Here is a 19,674-nt window from a genome sequence, read left to right as displayed (position 1 = left end):
TTAGGTCTGTTGCTTACGTCCATTTTTTCTCTTAATCTCCACCTTTTCTAAAGCATAGGATGGGAGATAGAAGGAAAAAGAATAATTTTCAAGTCTTGCTAGCTATACTGATGTCATGTGTAGTGGGAAAGAGGCTGACACTCTTTTTGAAAACAAGATTTGAGATTTGTGTGAGGATTTCAAGAGTTCTTACTGTCTGCATCTTAGGTAGCTCTGAACAAACAGAATTTGCCCAAGCACAATAGAAGTCTTTGGGGAGAGGAGTAGGGTGGATTCAAGGTAAAATGGGGCTTTCACTTTTTACTATAAGTATTTATGTTTTGTTTGAATTTTTCCATTAATGTAAATTTCTTTTGTAATCTTAAAAACAAAGACTGAATTAAAAGATCTTACTAGTTGAGAAGAACTCTATAAAAGGATTACTTATTGCAAGCTTTTGTAAGGACTAGCCTCTTTGTTGTTTTCAAACTCGCTTTGTTTAAAAACATACCAGAAATTGTAAGCCATTTTTTTTCAGAAACAAGATTATATGAAGTAAGGTAAATTTGATAGATAAAATTAATATACCTTGTCCTTGCCACCACTGTATCTTGTACATATTTCAATTGTTGCTGTTACTCACTGTGCCATTATTCTCTACTTATGTGTTAAGTGAGGGACTGTGCTTAATTGTTTCAGCGCCTAACTATGCACCATGCCTAGTATTTAGTAAGCATTTGATAAATGTTTGTTGATACGGGTGTGTGTTGGGGAAGACTTAATTTCACAGTTATTTCTGGGAGAATGCATTAGTGATTGTCACTTTCAAATCTTAAGAGGACTATATTCCTTTGAAAACATTTTTAAAGTTTATTCTAGTTTTGTATTTATATCTGTCCTCTGTCAGAAAGAATTTAAGATAGTATTTATTCATTAGGACACATAATATAAAATAAAGTTTTAAATAAATAAATAAAATAACAAAGTTGGAGGGCTTTGTTACTGCCCATGTGGAAAATTCAATATCAAGTGACAATGACCAAGACAGTATGTCGTTGGCATAATGATAAACATGCAGATTAATAAAGTGGAATTGAGAGATACTTATATTTTTGGTCCATCAATTGTTTTTTACAAAGTGCTATTCTCTATTCATTTGCAATTGTTTATAATAGCTTTATTCATAATAGAAATGAGAAACAATCCAAATGTCCATCAACTAGTAAATGGATAAACAAAACACGGTATGTCCATACATTAGAAAACTCTTCGGCAATTAAAAAAAATTAAAATGGTGATATGTACTATAATATGGATGAACCTCAAAAATACTATGCCAAGTGAAAGATGCCAAATTCCACTCGTATGAAATGTCTGTAATAGAGCCGATCAGAGGAGTTTGGGGGGTTGCGGCAGGGACTGACTTCACGTAGACTTAAGGGGATATTGAGAAGTGAAGGAAACGCTTTGAAATTAGATTGTAGTGATGATCACACACATCTGTAATTTGACTAAAACATCATTGAACTGTACACTTTCAACAGGTGAATTTCGTGATATGGCAATTGTACCTCAGTATTGTAAAAATAAGGAAGGTGATAAAATGGGACCAATGTATCTCATAAGATCCCCTATATTTCCTTGAGGTGGATCACAAATTTTGCTCTAAATTTTCTAAAGAGACCATTCTAAGATGAGATGTGTTTACTAGTGTTCACAAGATCAAAATTTGTCAGCATCTTAGGAGAAACTACTAATTGTAATTCAAAGAAAACTATATGCTTTCATTCATAGAGTAGCATATTCAACTCTGACCTCAACAACATCCTTGTAGTGAATAACTGAATACTCTCTTTTCTATAATTGTTTCTTAAACCTCCCTTCAGTGTAGTCTAGTGGCTTAACATCAAAGGCGCTTTACTAAGTACAATAATGCTGGGTGAATAGGATGGAGAGCGATAAAAGGACAAAGCCAAGAATGCTGCTCTTTGGTGATATGTCTTAATCCAGACATGCAGTTTTAGAATAATGAATGGGTGAACTAAATAGATATGTAGCAGCCCTGCAGAAGCTTTTTGTAAAAAACGGAGTAACAGTTAAGTTTAGCATTTTACTCTCAGGCAAGTACCTGGAGTGTAATTATTCTCAGGTATAGGTTAGATATGGGGCCATTTACTTTAATAGCTGGATTGGGAGTATGATTGGCATCCTCTTAGGAATGTTGGGGAGCCTGAGGAGGAAAAGTATCAGATTAGACTGTCCAGCATGTATGAATAGAGGTAGTCTGAAGAAATATGTGCTGATGGGTTATGATTCTCCCTTAGAAGTAATTTTGGCTGTTCTCCAGTACTTAGACCAAGGGATCATTCAGGTTCTGAAGACAGTATAACATGGCCATAGGTATTAAACTTGGAATAGTGTGGTTTTCATTATAAATTTTCAAAAGTGGTACATGTGTGTTACAAAAACATTCTAGCAATTCAATTCAAATATCAAGTATAGAATATGTAGAATAAAAAATTGAAGTCTTTCTTTTCTCTATACCCTTCTTTTTTTAATAAAATTTTTTTTAAGGTTTATTCATCTTTCCGAAAGAGAGAGACAGAGCATGAGGGGTTAAGGGGCAGAGAGAGAGGAAGACACAGAATCCAAAGCAAGCTCCAGGCTCTGAGCTGTCAGCACAGAACCTGATGTGGAGCTCGAACCCACGAACCATGAGATCATGACCTGAGCCGAAGTCGGACGCTTAACCGACTGAACCACCCAGGTGCCCCTTCTCTATACCCTTCTTAAATAATATTCTTATTAATGTATATTTAAATTATTTCCAGTTTTAGCTTTTACAGTGCTGTGGTAAACATGCTGGCACAGGGCACTCCTCCATTTAAATAAATATTTGAATGCACACACACACACACACACACACACACATACACACAATTGCGTGTACACACATTTATGTATATGTGTATATGTTCATATATATGTATATATTATCACTTTAGTAACAGCTATCACCTGTTCTATATCTCATATTTTATTTTAATACACCAGTATTTTTTACTTTATATTTTAAAATAATTTCTTTATACTACTACAAATGTTCAATTTTATATTTGTAATTCTGGTCTTGTTCCAGTCATGTGAAAGTATCTGAACAATCATTTGTTAAATTAACTAAAGGACAACTTGAGCCTGAGTCTTTTGGCTTTATTATGTAAGTACAATAGTTTATTTAGTAAGAAGAAAATGTTAATTGCAGTAACTTAGTTGAAGTTTCTTATGTTTGGAAAACACTTTTTTTCATTATTTTTTATTTTAGTGTTTATTTAGAGAGAGAGAGAGAGAGAGAGAGTAGGCATGTGAGTGGGGGTAGGGCAGAGAGAGAGAGTCCTAAGCAGGTTCTGTACTGTCAGTGCAGAGATACAGGGCTTGATCTCACAAACCCGTGGGATCATGACCTGAGTGGAGATCAAGCTTAACCAACTTGGCCACCCAGGTGCCCTGAAAAGTGTTCGTTTTATAATATCCTGAGAATGTTAGCCTTTTTATCTTTAAGAAATAATTTTACCTTATAATTAACTTTGCAAATTACTTCTGAATAATATCTTGATTTAGGCTTTTGCTTCCAGTTGGGTTGTAGAAGGTGGTGGCAGGACATTGTGACCTCTGTAACAACTTAAATAAATTGCAAAAATCATTGTTGCAATGATCTTTTATTACATAATAAATTGCCTCAACACTTAGTGGTTTAAAACAACAATTTTTTTGTTTTATATAGCTATGATTCTGTGGATTGGCAATTAAGGCAGATCTCAGCTGGGTGATTTTTCTGTTCTTTGTTGCGTTGAATGACATCACTGGATAGTATTTAGCTGGTGGATGAATTGCTTTGCAGGATCCAAGATATTTTTACGGATATATATGGTGCCTGGGCGGAGGTGGAATTCTGGAATTGCTTGACCTTTCTAGCATGGTAGTCTTAAAGCAGCCAGACTTCTAATATTTTGGCTGGGGGCTTGTACAGAGAATTTTCCAAGAGATAGGAAGTAGAAAGACCAGTATCTTAAGGCCTAAAACTGGACACTGGCACCACATCTCTTCTATATTCTGTTGATCAAAGCAATCCCAGTGTCCTCTCAGTTTCAGTGAGAGGGTTTATAGTCATCACCTCTCAATGGAAGAAGTATCAGAGAATTTGTGACCATTTTAAATTTATCACCATCTACCCTCTACCCACAAATTATTTACATTCCTTCTACTTTGAAAATGTATTCAATCCTTTCCAAAAATGCAAAATTGTTACCCTACTGTGGCTGTAGCCTCAAGCTTAAGGTCCAGGATATTGTCATTTAAATCAGGTCCCAGATGTAGCTCCTTAGATGTAGTTCTTTGCAAGAGACAAGTTATTTACTCAACAAATAACGGAGAGGCAGACATAGAGTAACTGTGGTAAGCATTCCTTTCAAAAATGGGGAAACAGGAGGCATGTAACCTTCACTGGTCCATAGTAATTTTGAAATTCTGATGTTGACAGTTTCTTTAGTAGAGCCATTCTTAATCCTTGAAAATGATTATCCATGACTTCTGGCCTTACCTATAAATTCTGTCATTTTTATTTTTCTATAAGAAATGGTTCATGTTTATAATTGGTGGTCTTTCCAGCCTTGCTTCCTGTTTGTAGAAGCGTGAGAGTCTAAAAGTGTATTTCCATTTTGTACTCTCTCTCCTGCTTTCAATCCAATTTCACATAATTCTTTTAAAATCATTATAAGGCATTGATGTGTCAAATTATAATCCACACCTTTGGAAGCCACACCCACATTTGTTTTTAAGATAGGCTTTTTTTCTACTTGAGACTGAGAGTCCATGTGTTACAAAACAATACCCATAAAATTTCTTAGAAGCTTTTCTATTTGAAAGAGCCCAAAAGGCATACTTCCAAGATTCATAGAGGCCTTTTATCTAGAAAAGATAGTCTAAGAAGCACATTCTTAAGAGTTTTAGAACTGAATTAGACTTTAAATTATTTTCCACTTCTACTACAGTATTTTTAGAGTCATACTGTAATTGTTATCCTGAAACCATGCTTTACTGGTAGCAAACCCTAGACTTCATATTTACTCTGAAGCTATTTCTTTTCAGTCTGGAGAGAATGGGGATGATTATTCTTTTGAAAGGGCAAGACCTGGCTCCTTTATCTTTCCTCTAAATTCTGCTTGAAAATGAAACAATTCTTTTGTTAGTTCATCTCTGTCTATGTATACGTTAGTACACACAGATAAAAGAGACTAATAGACTTTGAATCTTCTGCCTAGAAATCTCCTTACCCAAATCTACCACTTTATTGGGTATATTTTCTCTTCTCTATGTTATGCAAGTAAGCGTTGCATACCACTGTGTAAGAGGGGTTGTAATTTCCTTCTGTTAACATGTTCACTAATGTGCTTCACTAATGTACTTCACTAATGTACTTCTTTTATTAACAGTCTTCTTGAGGCTCTTACAGCTTTTGCTTCCCACCTGGTCCCAAAACCAATGCCACATGTTTTAAGATTTTTATTATGGGACCCCACTTCCCTGTACCAGAATCTGTTATGGTTCTCTGTTTCCATACCAAATTATCTAAAAATTTATAATCTTAAAACAGTAACCATTTTGTTGTACCTCATATTTGTGGGTAATGAACAGGGAAGGCTCAGCTGGTGGTTATTCTTCACTGTGTAGCATCAGCTGAGGTTAGTTGGTGGGCATTCAGCTGTAATGTGGGCTGGTTTGGAGGGTCCAAGACAGCCTTATGGTATTTTGACAAGGATCACTCAAAAGTTAGTTTTAGCTAGATCTTTGAACCAGAGTGCCTGCACTTGGATTCTCCAGTATGACAGTCTTATCGTAGTTAGACTATGATGACAATAGCACAAAAGATGGGAAGGAAGAAACAGATATATCCTGCTGTAAAATTCTTATACATGAAGTGGTACGGCATTATTATAAGTTAAATTGTGATATGTTAGGGGCACCTAGGTGGCTCAGTCGGTTGAGTGTCCAACTTCAGCTCAGGTTATGATTTCACAGTTCATGAGTTCAAGCTCTACATCGAGCTCTGTGCTAATAGCTCAGAGCCTGCTTAGGATTCTGTGTCTCCTCCTCTCTCTCTACACCTTCCCCACTTGTGCGCTCACTCTCTCTCTCTCTCTCTCTCTCTCTCAAAAATAAATAAACATTTTTTAAAAATTGTGATATGTTAAAGGTCTATATTTTAAACACCAGAGCAACCATTATAATTCTAAAAGAAACAGGTATATCCAATAAGCCAAGAGTGGAGATAAAATGAAATAGTAATGATAAATGAAATGAAATAGTAATTCCAAACAAGGCAATAAAAAATGGGAAAAGGAAACACAGAACAGTTTGGGACAAACAGAAAATAAGATGATTAATTCAAATTCAACCATATAACATAATTACATTAAGTGTAAATGATCTGAATACTGTACAGGCAGAGATCATCAGGCTAGATAAAAAAGCAAGACCTACTAACTGCATACTTTCTACAAGAAACCCTCTTCAAATATGAACTCACAGATTAAAAGAATTGAAAAAGATATACCATGACAACACTAATATTAAGAAAACTGGACTTCCTGTATTAATATCCAACAAAATAGGCTTCAAATCAAGGAATATTACTAGTGATACTGAGAGATATTTTCTGCTGATAGAACAAACTCATCAAAAGAATATCATAATTCTAAATGTCTTTGAGCCCAATAATGGAGCTTCAAAATATTTGAAGCAAAAACTAACAGAAAAGAAAGGGTAAGTAGATGTGACTACAGTTATAGATACTTTTGAACACTTCTCAGCAATTGATATAGGCAGAATATCAATTAAAATATACAAATCTGCAACAACACTTAATGAATTGGACTTCATTGACATTTATAGAATACTGCACTCAATAATAGAATGCACATTCTTTTCAAGTATGTGTGGAATTTTTATCAAGGTAAATCATTTGTCAGGTCATAAAACAAGATTTTAAAGAATTAAAATCATACAGAGTATGCTCTCTCACTATTACTGTATTGAATTAGAAATGAGTAAGTGTGGAATACCTAGAATTCTTCCCCAAAATATTTGGAAATGAAACAACATACCTTTAAATAAACCATGGTTTGAAGAGAAATCACAAGGAAAATAAGAAAATATATTTGAACTGAATGAAGATGAAAGCACATCATACCATATTCATGTAGCTTAAAGCGGTGCTTAGAGGAAAATCTATAGCTTTAAAATACTAACATTAGAAATGAAAGGCCTAAAATTTTCTGAGCTTTCACTTTAAGAAAATGGAAAAATAAAATCCAAAGTAAGTAGAAAGTAGAAAATAAGTAGAAATTGATAAAAGAGAAGTTTACAGACAAATAATAGAGAAAATTAATGAAACCAAAAGCTGTTTTTGCTATTTTTTAACAGATCAGGATAGTTGGCTTTCTTTTGTGACAGTTCAGTGATTTTAGAATATTCCTAGATATATGAAGTTAAATTCATCAGTGTCTTAAGGTCTAGGTCCAGAAACTGGTGTCATGTCATAGTCACCATATTTTATTGGTCAAAGAAGTTACAGAAGTGACCCATATTCAAGGTGAGGGAAGGGCATATATGCCTATTTTTCAGTGGGGGGAGTTTTAAAATATTTGTGTTACTCTTAACCACAGCCATATTTATTGAAGATCTCAGAGAGTTGTGAAAGCAAAGACGACAAAATGAACTGAGATTTCAGAAATGGAAGAGCCCGTATGAGCTAAGAATACTGACAGTCATTTTTCCTAAGTGTATTTGCCCAAAATGGACACTGGCTAAAGATCAAGCTTGCTATGGAGGTAAGACTTTACTAGGGGAAAGAGAAACCATTGGTGTTTTGATGGTCATATAGTCTGGCATGATGAACTGGAAACCAGAGTCCTCAGACATACAGCTAGCTTCCCCCATGGGTTGTTAACTGAACCTTGGGGCAGGAAGGGAGGCTAGGAAGTTGAGGTGGAAATATACAGAGAAATTTTCTGTAATCTCATAGTGCTTAGGAGAGAGTCTACATGGGATGGTGGTGGGATGCAGTTGCTATAAACCACACAATTGATTTCATATTTGAGACATCTTATACCAGAGTAAACTGATCAAATTGAAGAGATCATCTCCTCACCCTACCTGTCTAATATAGGAAAAGATGGGCCCTCACTGGGAAAAAATAATACCTACCACAGTTTTATGTTTCTTACATTCATGGTATTAAGAATACACTAAAAAGTTATATGACATGTGAAAAGTCAAAATCTATCAAACAGCCCAAGAAAGAAGAGAAAATAGAAGCAGATCCACCAATGGCACTGATAATAGGAGTTATCAAACAACGATTTTATCGTCGTATGAATATATAAAGGAAATAAAAGAAACAGCTAAATAGAGGAAAAGACAAAGAATGGCAACAGAATGGTGGGATCTAGAGCTAAAAAATGTAATCTGAAATTAAGATTTGAGTTTAATAGTAAAGTAAGCACAGTTAAAAAATAAACAACTGGAATTAGTAAACTGAAGGACAGTTCAATGGGAAAATGTACAAGGTGAAGCATGGGTGGGGGGAAAGAATGGAAAGAACAAAACAGGTTAAGAGACATATGGATTGAATCATTTCACCTAATCTACATATCATTGGAGTACTGGGAGGAAAGAAGAAGCAAAACCAATATTTGAAAAGATAGTGACCAAAGATTTTCCAAGCTGATGAAAGATAGCCATCCACAGATTCAAGAAATACAAAAAAAACTTAGTGAACTCCAAGCAATATTATATAAAGAAAACCATATGTAAGTATAACATAATGAAACTCAGGAAGAGCAGATATAAAGAGAAAATCTTAAAATAACCCAAGGAAAGAAACCATAGTAACTTGAAAGGAACAATGATAAGATTGATGGCAGATTGTTCTACAGAAATTATTAAAATCAGAGAACAATGGAATAACATCTTTAAAGTTTAAGTGCAGAAAGGAAAAATACTGCTAACCTGAAACTTTATGCCCAGCAAAGTGTTTTTTAAATGAAGACAAAGACAGTTTTAGACAAAAGGTGGGAGACTTTATCACAGGTAGAACCATAGTACAGTAATACTAAAGGAAGGTATTCAGTCTGAAGAAAAATGATCCCAATTGGAACCATAGAACTTTAGGGAAAAAAATGAAAAGCATAAATATGTGAGTAAATATAAAAGATTTTTGCCTATTTAAAGCCATAATAACAATGTCTTTCAGGCTTAAAACATATGTAGAAATAAATTAAATGAAAACAGTAGAACAAATTGCAGATAGGTATAAATGGAGTTAAACCAATTATTGTCTTGTATAGGAAGTGGTAAAAGTCAAGTTTTGTAATTCAAGGAAGTATTTGTAATCTGTATGATAATTTCATGAGAAACTACAAAGATGTTTGAACAAAAAGCTAACAGAAACAATCCTAAAATTTATATGGAATCACAAAGGACCCTGAATAGCCAAAGTAATCTCGAAATGGAAAAAGCAAAGCTGAAGGTATCACAATTCCAGCCTTCAAGTTATATTATACAGCTGTAGTTATCAAAACCGTATAGTAATGGCACAAAAATAAATGCATAGATAAATGGAACAGAATAGAGAACCAAGAAATAAACCCATTATCTGGTCAATTAATCTTCGATAAAGCAGGAAAGAATATCCAATGGGAAAAAGACAGTCTCTTCACCAAATTTTCAGAAAACTGGTCAGCTACATGTAAAAGGATTAAAGTGGATCATTTTCTTACACCATACAGAAAAATAAATTTGAAATAGGTTAAAGACCTAAATGTGAGAATTAAAACCATAAAAATTCTAGAAGGGGGCATAGGCAGTTATATCTCCTTTGGCCGTAGAACATTTTTCTAGATATTCCTCCTAAAACAAGGGAAAGAAAAGCAAAAATAAACTATTAGGACCATAGCAAAATAAAAAGCTTCTGCACAGCAAAGGAAAGAATCATTAAAATTAAAAGACAGCCTACAGAAGTGGAGAAGATACTTGCAAATGACATAACCAATAAAGGGTTAATATCCAAAGTCTGTAAAGAACTGATACAACTCAACACCCAGAAAACAAATAATCCAGTTAAAAAATGGGCAGAAGACATGAACAGACACTTCTCCAAAGAAGACACCCAGGTGGCCAAGAGACACATGAAAATATGCTCAATATCACTCGTTATCAGAGAAACGCAAATCAAAACTACAGCGAGGTATCATCTCAACCCTGTCAGAATGGCTAAAATCAACAATATAGGAAATGGCATGTGTTGGCGAAGTTGTGGAGAAAAAGGAATCCTCCTGCACTGTTGGTGGGAATGCAAACTGGTGCAGATTCTGTGCAAAACTATATTGTACACCTGAATCTAATATAACACTGTGTGTTAACTATATTGGAATTTTAAAAAAATGCTAACAAGAGATAAAATGCAGTAATAAAAATTTATTAATTGAAAGAAGAAAAAAGATTAGATGGAGTGAATATAAAACCATTAAGGTATTTTAAATATCAGTATCTGATTACCTATACATAGGTTTAGTCCTCCAACTAAAAGCCAAAAAGTTTTGAACTACATTTAAAAAAAAGACCCAACTATATCTAGTTTGCACAAGATATATTATATAGAAGAATATGGGAAGAAAAGGTACACTGTGCAAACACTAAAAGAAATCTGATATATTAATATCAGATAAAGTAGACTTTAAAGCAAGAAGTTTTATGGAAGATAAAGGGAGAATTTTATGATGATAAAAGGGTCAATTCAATAGGAAGACAGAATAGTTCTAAATTTGTATGTTCCTGACAATTTAACTCCAAAATATGTAAAGCTAAAATTCACAGGACAACAAGGAGAAATCATGATTTCACCATCCTATTTGGAGAATTTAATAACCTTCTTTGAACCACTAGATATAATAAGCAGATTTTTAAAAATCATAAAGGTTATAGGATGTTTAACAATACTGTTAACCAACTTGACCTATTGCTGTTATAGAATGTTATTCTCAACTCTTGCAGACTACAATACACTACAAGTGTACAAGAAACTTTTACCAAAATAGAACATATGCTGAGCTAAAAAGCAAATCTCAACAAATGTAAAAGATTGAAATCATATATGTTCTACAGTGGAATTAAACTAGAAATAAAGATTTTTTTTTAATCCTCAGTTTGTTTGGAAAATAAACAGCATACATTTAAATAATCCAGTACTGGTCAAAGAAATACAACCACAATTAGTATCTAAGCTGTGAGAGAATGTTAAAGTGGTGCTTAGAATCTGTAGCTTTAAATGTTTATGCTTAAAAGGTTGAAAGCCAACCATCCATTTTTTCATTTCAAAAACCTAGAAAAAGAAGTTCAATTTCATTCAATAAACTGGAAGGAAGGAAATTACAAAGAAAGAAGGCATTCTATAGAGAAGACTGACAAAGACTAATAAAGTCAAAGTTGTTTCTTTGAAAATATTAATAAAATGTATAAGCCCCTACTAAGTAAAAAGGAGAAAGCTCAAATTAACAATATAGATATAAAAAGGAAACATTATTAGAGATCCAGGAAGTATCTAAAGGGTAAAATATTCTGAACATTATGTCAATACATGTGACAACTTACATGAAATGGACAAATTCCTTGAAAAATACAACTCACCAAAATGACACAAAAAAGTAAAAATTGTGAATAGTGCTATATCTTTTAAAGGCATTGACCCCATAATTAGAAATCTGCATCTCTAATAATGTTCTTTAACCTCATTAAGTCTCAGTATTAGGTCTTTGTTGAATGTTTTTAGAAAATTTAAAACTTCACTTTGGCTGACAGGTTCTACACTAAACTCATTTTCCATATAATTAAGGTTGATTTCCATTCAAAGGTTTACATACCTTTTGTTGGAGTTTTATACCATATATTCCTTCTTCCAACTTCTAAACCCTTTGAGAAGTAGACATGACGTAACTCAGTTTAGAATAAAAATGTCAACTTTATGTGGGTGGAAACTGGGTAAAAGAGTGTGTTTATATCTGCATGGAATCTTATCCCTATTCCAACTGGATTGACTTAACTTGCCCTGTTGAGTTTACCATGTAGATGACAGGAGAATGTATGTGGGTTTGGGCAGGCAAGTTCTAAGAGAAAGTGAGACTGGTGTCATATGTGGCCAGTCTTTTGCCCTGTCTCACCAAACAGATAAAGCAGAGAAAAAGAGAGTCAGAATGGTGTTTTGTTACCTGTCATCCTGAGTGAAGCCCTACTCTTATGCTCTTTTTTTTCCCAAGGAGTCAAACCTACCTTGTTCTCGTGGAACCGTAGTTCTACTGCCGACCTGCTTCTAGTTCCTTATGTCATCTGGGTCCTGTGCTCTATTTTGAACAAGTTTTTTGTAACTTTTGTCTTCCCCAGAACTCTTCTTTCCTATCCTCCCAAGAACTTTAAACCTGCCTTTTGTGGACACTGCCAGTTTTTGCACAGCCATCTCAAAAAAAGTATTGAATTCTTCCAATTCTAGATTTTTTTTCCAAATTTTAATTCTAGTACAATTAACATACGGTGTTCTATTAGTTTCTGGTTTGCACTATAATAATGTTTCAACATTTTTATCCATTACTCAGTGCTCATCAAGATAAGTGTACTTTTAATTATAGTACATCTTGTGTATTCATCTATTGATGGATCTAATTCTAGAATTTAAAGGATAGTTGATATGTTCCTTTGCTCTCCACTGTCAATTCAGTGATTAGTGTGCCACCTTTGTGTATCAGTTCTTTCTCTTCTAACTCTTACACTGCCACCTTTCTAATTCTTGGTATTGGTTCACTTCTGTCCCTCTTGGGGCACTTATTATATCTTTCTTGATATGGAGTTGTCTCCTCTTGTGGTTTGTGGGTTTTTTGATGACAGAAACTCTCTTATGCAATTTCATCTTTCCCTGTTCTCCATGATATTAGTACTGAATAGGGCTTGATTATTGGCTATATTAAAGAATTTGGTGTCAATCAATCTTGAATATCTAATAATATATTTTTCAGAATTTTGAGGAGATTGACATAAAAATATATGAAGGAAATGTATTATATCTCCTATTTTAGAAGTCTTTGGGCATAGCTTAAGGTTTTTATCTTAGGTTCTTAAATTATACATAGTATAAGTAATGTCAGTTTTATAGGACTTCATATAACTCTATTATAGTCTTTAAGGTGTAATCATATAATTGGCTTCTATAAGCTACCTATCAATTCTTTCAATTTCATTACTTCCATTACGTTTTTTTTTCAGATAAAGATGAATGCCGTGTCTCATCCAACACTGAAAATTTGAAGCTTAGAAGACATTTACTAAGTCACATCACCTCAAGTAAGTCTGATCTTATCCATTTTAACACAGCTTAAGATTGATTTAACATCTAAAGAATTAAGTCCAGTATCTGTGACACTTTGAACTCTCAAATTTCTCAGAATATCTTAGAGTTGCCTTGTATATTGAATTACTGGTCTTGGAAAATAGTGGAAAGATTATTTCTTTGTAAATTTCATATGCTTACTAAAATTGTAATGTTTAAACTCGTGGTATCATTTTAAAAGTGAGATTAACACCTCAAAATGTTCCTTTATTTTTCATTAAGTCTAGTCATTAGGTCTTGACTAAATGTCAAACGTAATGTTTTTAAAAGTTTTTTTCCCACTAAAACTATGTTTTTCAGTTTTTTTAAGGTTTTGTATGGCTTTTCTAAATGATTTATATATTCGTGATCATCGAAGGGAGGTATTTAGTAATGAACTAGTGCTTAAACCTTAAATGTTTATTTATTCAAAAACTTAGCTTTAAAAGTCATCTTGACCAGTGTCAACTAATATAATTATCTCCTGATGGTCTTCTGTCTTCATTCACTCTTCCTCCATCCTGTATTCCACTGCCAGATAGATCTGCATATAGAACTCCAATACTTTTAAAACACTTTAATGGCTCCCCACTCACTGTTGGATAGAATCCATGTTCCATTGCGTGGCATTCGAAGCCCTCTACCCAGCTCCTAAAAATATCCTTCACCTTAGCCAACTGGACTCTTTTCTGTTCACTGAATTCTCACCATTCTTCATGCCTCTGTGGCTTGATGTGTACTGTGTTTGTTACTTCATGTTTTTTCTAGGATGTTCTCTCCTTCAATCTTACCGTGTCCTCTGCTTGTTGAAATCTTGTGCAAATCCTCCAGGCTCAGCCCAGGTGCATGCTCCTCCATGAACTTTCCCTGATTGCTCTAGCTAGAAGCACTAGCTTTCACACACTCTGTCTCCGTCTCTCTCTCTGCTGACTTCATCCAATATTTTGTTTTTATCACTGTCCTAGCACATTTTACCAGGCAGCTTTATTACTTGTGTTTATGTCCGTCTTATCTCCCATCATAAGTTGTGAGGACTATAAATAAAACCAAACTTCTTGTTTAATTTTTGTTTCTCATGTCATTCAGCATAATCTTAATAGTTCTTGGTAAATATTTGCTTAATAAATTAGTAATGTGCCTGGATTTTTCTTTTATCATCTGTCTTTCACCCTTATAGTCACATATGGTCTGTATTCATGGCAACTATTTATTCCTGTTCTGCACTCTTGGCAGACCACCCCCCCCCCCCGCCCCCACTCTGCCATCTTATCCTAGGAAAATACTGACCATAGTGTAAATAACAAGATACAGTCAATTCCTAATCTAAGAAAAAAACTGTATTCCAAAAGTTCATATCTAATTCTGTTGTTTGGAATGCGGAAAACATTTTTTTTCCACAAAACAATGTTATAAATAGTGGTTAGATTCTCAGCCAGGCCTCCCAAGACTATTTAACTCATATGTACCAGTGGTACTTTAACCACAGGCAGCTACCATGCATAATACTGTTTTGCAGAGAAGTTTTAGCTTGGAGTGTGGAGTCACATCTCCCATGCCCTAGAAGCAGGATAGTACCTTTCTGGGTTGCTCAAGACACAGCAGAGCCTGAGCTGGAGCTCTGGCAGTGGCTCAACATATCGCTGGATGCTCTCATGCCAGGAAGTTTTGGCTTTCAGTATTTGCATAAAAGACATTTACCTGTAGGTTACTGATACTCTCATGTCTCCTAAATTGAGGGCAAGGGAGCATTTGCTCTTCTGGCCTCCCCACAGTAGTTCATTGTAAACGACTCTTCAGCTGTTTGATCGTATGGGTGGGTCATTTTAAGTACCGTATTGACATTTTACTACTTCTCCCTTTCTGTTGTTCTATGAACTTAAGAGAAATGAATATATAAACATGGAAAGTACTTCTGTCTATAGAGAAAACACATTTATAGGCATCAACCAACCCTGTGTTTGACATCCTATCAGATTTTGTGGACAAGTAATTATCATTTCTGTATGGGTGTAGTGATGCTTCCCATGAAAAACCCATCAGTGTATGCATCAACAATGCCAAAGGTTGATAATTTATGTTGTCAGGCTATAAGAATACACTTCATAAATTTTGGAGACTTTAATATGTTTAGTCATTGTAAGCTTTGAGCACATGAGTGAATGTCTGCTTTATGTTTAATGCTGTCATAGGTGCAAAGGGCTAGGGAATGAGAACCAAAGATACTAGGAAAAGTTGACTTTCCCTCCAGGAGCCAAAAATACAGGGAGTGAAGTATGGAAAAAACACTCGCAGTGCAAACAATATGTTATTAATTGCCATAAAGTACTTCATGAAGGTAACACATGCCCTTGGGGTTATCAGAATGGCAATATCATTATGATTCACAGTGGTTATAAAGATGGTGGTGGGATTTCAGTTAGTCTTAGAGGAATGGTAAAGATTTAAATTTAAATAAAGAGCTAAGAGAGGAAATGATATTCCAAGTTGGATTAACAGCATGATGGAGAAATAGAGGTACAAACAAACAAATCAGCATTACTGGCTGGAACAGAAGCTTTAGTTCATGTTGGGTGAAATAATAGGTGGGAAAATTATACCAGTGCTTCAACCCTGGCAGTGAATAAAAGTCATCCACGGATATTTTTAAAAATACAAGTCCCTAGATCTTTCCCCAGAACTAATAAATAAAATTTCTGGGGCACAAGATGTACGCCTGTTTATCTTTTAAAGCTCCCCGAGTGGTTGAGAACCACTGAATGAGAAGGATGGGCCAAATTTAGGAGAGCCATGAATGCCTTGCCTTGGAGTTGGGCCTTTGTGTCTCAAGCAGTGGGAAGCCCTCAGAGGTTTCTGAGACGGGTGACATGATGGAATTCATGTTTTGCCAAGATAAATGATTCATCAACCACATGTGAATGGAAGAGAAATAAGAAACAGCTTGAATTAGAGCAGTGGTGGCGGGAAAAAAGAGAAGGTCACATTTTTAAGGGTACTTAGATGTGTGGGAGTTGGCGATGTCAGCCTTGACCTCAGCATGATTTGTTTTATAAACTGATTATACAACTTCACCCTCATTAATTTGCTCTCTTTTCTCTTACAACCTGGCAACTTAAACAGTAATTTCAGCCAGTTTGCATTTAATGGAAGGAGACCATTGTCTACTCATGTACACGTCTAACTCATAATAGTAAGTGAAGTTATGTGTATGAGGAATATAACCTTTAACATAATCATTATAAAGCATTTAATAACCACCCACATATGCAATAACACAACCCCAGTTCTGCAGGAGTGTGCCAAGAGCTGGAGTCACAAATGTAAGACAGCTATTGGCACGTAATTCCCTAGCATTAAGTTGAAATTGGAAGAAATATTCTAAATCATGTTATGCATTTTAATATTTTTAGCATCGGATTTGCTAATTGCTTAGCTTTTGTGGTAGTAGGCCTGTGAATGCCTCTTGACATTAGCAGCTCTGAGCTTATGCTTCCCTCCTGCCCACATCTGCAGCCCCCTTAACTTCTTGCCTCTCTTTCAGGCCCATCCCCACCTAGTGTCGGTCATGCGTGCCCCTACTTCATTCTCACCCAAGTGAGCCAGAGAGAGGAGGTACAAAGGAGTTAGCATTTAAGTTCTTTTGTGGCATTGACTAGCCATGTGGTCCTGAGGAATCTCTTTCCTGGCTGATGTAGGACATGATAGCTATTGGGATAACCTACTTTTGGAGTCTCAAACAGTTCCATTAAGTTGGAAGTATGTCATACCTGTTTGATATGTTTTGAATATTTTGTGTTTGGAGACAATGAGTCATATTTATTACATGGCAGAGAATGAGTTCAAGGCGTGATGTTTTGATGTAACCTGCCCCTTTAAAAACAAGACTCAAGATCATGGATTTTTTTTTTTTAAACCACTCTCTTGGCCATTATATAATCATACATGACAACAACTTCTGCTATGGTCTTCTTTGTCTGTGACAATGAGCTTATCGTTGTGCTTTCAGTATCTGCCTATCCCCTGAGTTACTTTTCTATAGTTATTTAGGGTTTCACCAATCATACAGATTTTGAACCAGAGAATGGACGATCTACTTAGATTTAAGGGATCTTGTAGAAGAAAGAGAGAGAAGGGAACTGGCATTTGTTCAGTGCCCACCCTGTGCTATGGTCTTCACATGTGTTTTATAATTTTAACTCCCATTTTACAAATGAGAAACTTTTATATGTGTTTTATAATTTTAACTCCCATTTTACAAATGAGAAACTCCCATTTTACAAATGAGATTTACAGACATTTGAAAGATTTATGTGACATCAGAAATCAAAGGCAGTTTTGGGGCACCTGGGTGGCTCAGTCAGTTAAGCATCTGACTTCGGCTCAGGTCATGATCTCATGGTTCTTGGGTTCAAGCCCAGCGGTGGGCTCTGTGCTAACGGCTCAGAGCCTGGAGCCTGCTTCAGGTTCTGTGTCTCCCTTTCTCACTGCCCCTCCCCTGCTCACGCTCTGTCTCTCTCTCTCTCTCTCTCTCTCTCTCAAAAAAAAAAAAAATAAATATATAAATAAACATTTAAAAAAAAAAAAAAAGAAATCAAGGGCAATTTTGATCACAGGTCTGGCTATCCTAATGGCTAAACAGCCTGGTCTTAGAAGTCTGCATGACATATTTGTGGGAAAGGTTACTGAACTCAGAATCAGGAGGTTTGAGTGCAGGCTTTTACCTCTGTCACTAACAACCTTGAACAAGTTATTTAACGCCCTCAGCTTCAGTTTCCTCATCTGTCAAATGTGGATAAAATTGGCTTTCCTGACTATTTGGGGTTTTGTGAGAAATATCAGCTAGTGAATTTCAGTATGATTTTATCAGTTTGAAGTGGAAGATTGAGATATTTTTAATTCAAGCAAAAATAAACTTTAAAAGCCCAAAACATTAAATGAGATGAACTTGGGCCGATTTTGCAGTATTTCACTTCTTAACTTTGCTCTACAAATTTTCTAAAATAATGTTTGTCAATTTTCCAGGTCTCAAACACTGTAGTGTGCCAAACTGCATCACTGAATTTAATATCTCAGTGTAGCAGAGAGAGTCCTGGCAACATATCAAGTACTTCCTTTCACTTACCAGTAGCAATCATTAGTTTCTATACCGTATCAAATAGGTCTGAACTCCTGTAGATACTGAAGCAATGTTTATAGCCAAGGAGGACTCAGAAGATTCTAAGGCTACCAAATAGTAGTAGGCCTATTGGGCTAGAGTTGATGTTAACATAATCAGAACAATTCTTTATATTTTAGAAGTTTTTCTAACAAGCCTGAGTAATAAAGTCACATTTTGTAGAACTGATTTCAATTTCACAAAACTTGTTTTCAGAAATGTTTCCAGGTTTCAGGACAACTTTCACAGGTTATAGGATGGTGAATACTGAAAGGCAGCTCTGAGCTATTGCAATCCACTTAGGCTTCGTTCAAATATACACATAAGAGATAAGAAATTTAGGAATTATAAGTTATATGCTTACGTTATAAACACAGTGCTATGAATGAAATGGCAGTGAATCTGAGATATACCAAGATCATGTCCTAGACTTACCCAAAACCTTTACCCAGTAAAGCTCTAAGTCCCTTATGTATCAGACTGACAAAAAAAAAAAAAAAAAAAAAAAAAAGCAAGCCTTAGGCCAGCTGACAGAATAGAGGAATAGTGTTAGACTCCAGGTACGGATCCAGAGGAGTGCACGTGTTCAGTCTTGGATTCAAAAGTGTGTAGGATTCTTCTGCATCTGCTACACTCTGTATCTCAAAGAGGGTTTCCTAGTCCTACAGCGCTGACTTCCACATGGCTTCTCATGTACCCGCACTGTGCCTGCTTCCTAGATCTGGTAGCTGGATGACTCCAGTTAGGGCCTGGTCAAGTGAAAGTGGTCAAGGGGAAGTGGACAAAGTAAAGAAAACAGCAGAGATTGTGGTCAGATTTGGTCCATGGATGTGTCCTGTTTGCACAGTGTTTGTTTTAAACATGAATTAGTTATTAACTAGTGTTATTTTAACTAGTAACTAATTTAATTTGTTTTTAACTAATGTACAAATCCACTTTCTGGGTTCTTGTGAAAATTGAACTGTTCATGTGACAGTGATCAGCTAGAGCTGAGGGTAGGTTAGCTGCCCCAACTGGTTGGGAGGCTGGGTTTTTCATTCTCACAGCCCCACCCCTGGCTGTTGATTTTCTTTAC

General features: G+C 35.3%; 1 protein-coding gene across 4 annotated transcripts in view; it reads left to right on the top strand.

The window, feature by feature from the left end:
- Positions 1-19,674, top strand: part of ZNF438 (zinc finger protein 438) — a 173,357-nt gene that overhangs the window by 65,539 nt on the left and 88,144 nt on the right. For 2 of the 4 annotated variants that reach the window (XM_032593853.1, XM_032593854.1), the window contains 2 exons: positions 7,701-7,865; positions 13,345-13,422. The gene's annotated coding sequence lies outside the window, so the exon portion shown is untranslated. Of the gene's footprint in view, positions 1-2,718; positions 2,747-7,700; positions 7,866-13,344; positions 13,423-19,674 lie in introns of those variants that run through there. The other 2 variants (XM_030321191.2, XM_030321193.2) reach the window with 2 other exon arrangements.

Source organism: Lynx canadensis, chromosome B4 (genome assembly GCF_007474595.2).
Source record: "Lynx canadensis isolate LIC74 chromosome B4, mLynCan4.pri.v2, whole genome shotgun sequence".
NCBI classification, from domain to species: Eukaryota; Metazoa; Chordata; class Mammalia; order Carnivora; family Felidae; genus Lynx; species Lynx canadensis.
Note: the sequence above shows the minus strand (reverse complement) of the source record. Positions and strands in the feature narration are given on the sequence as shown.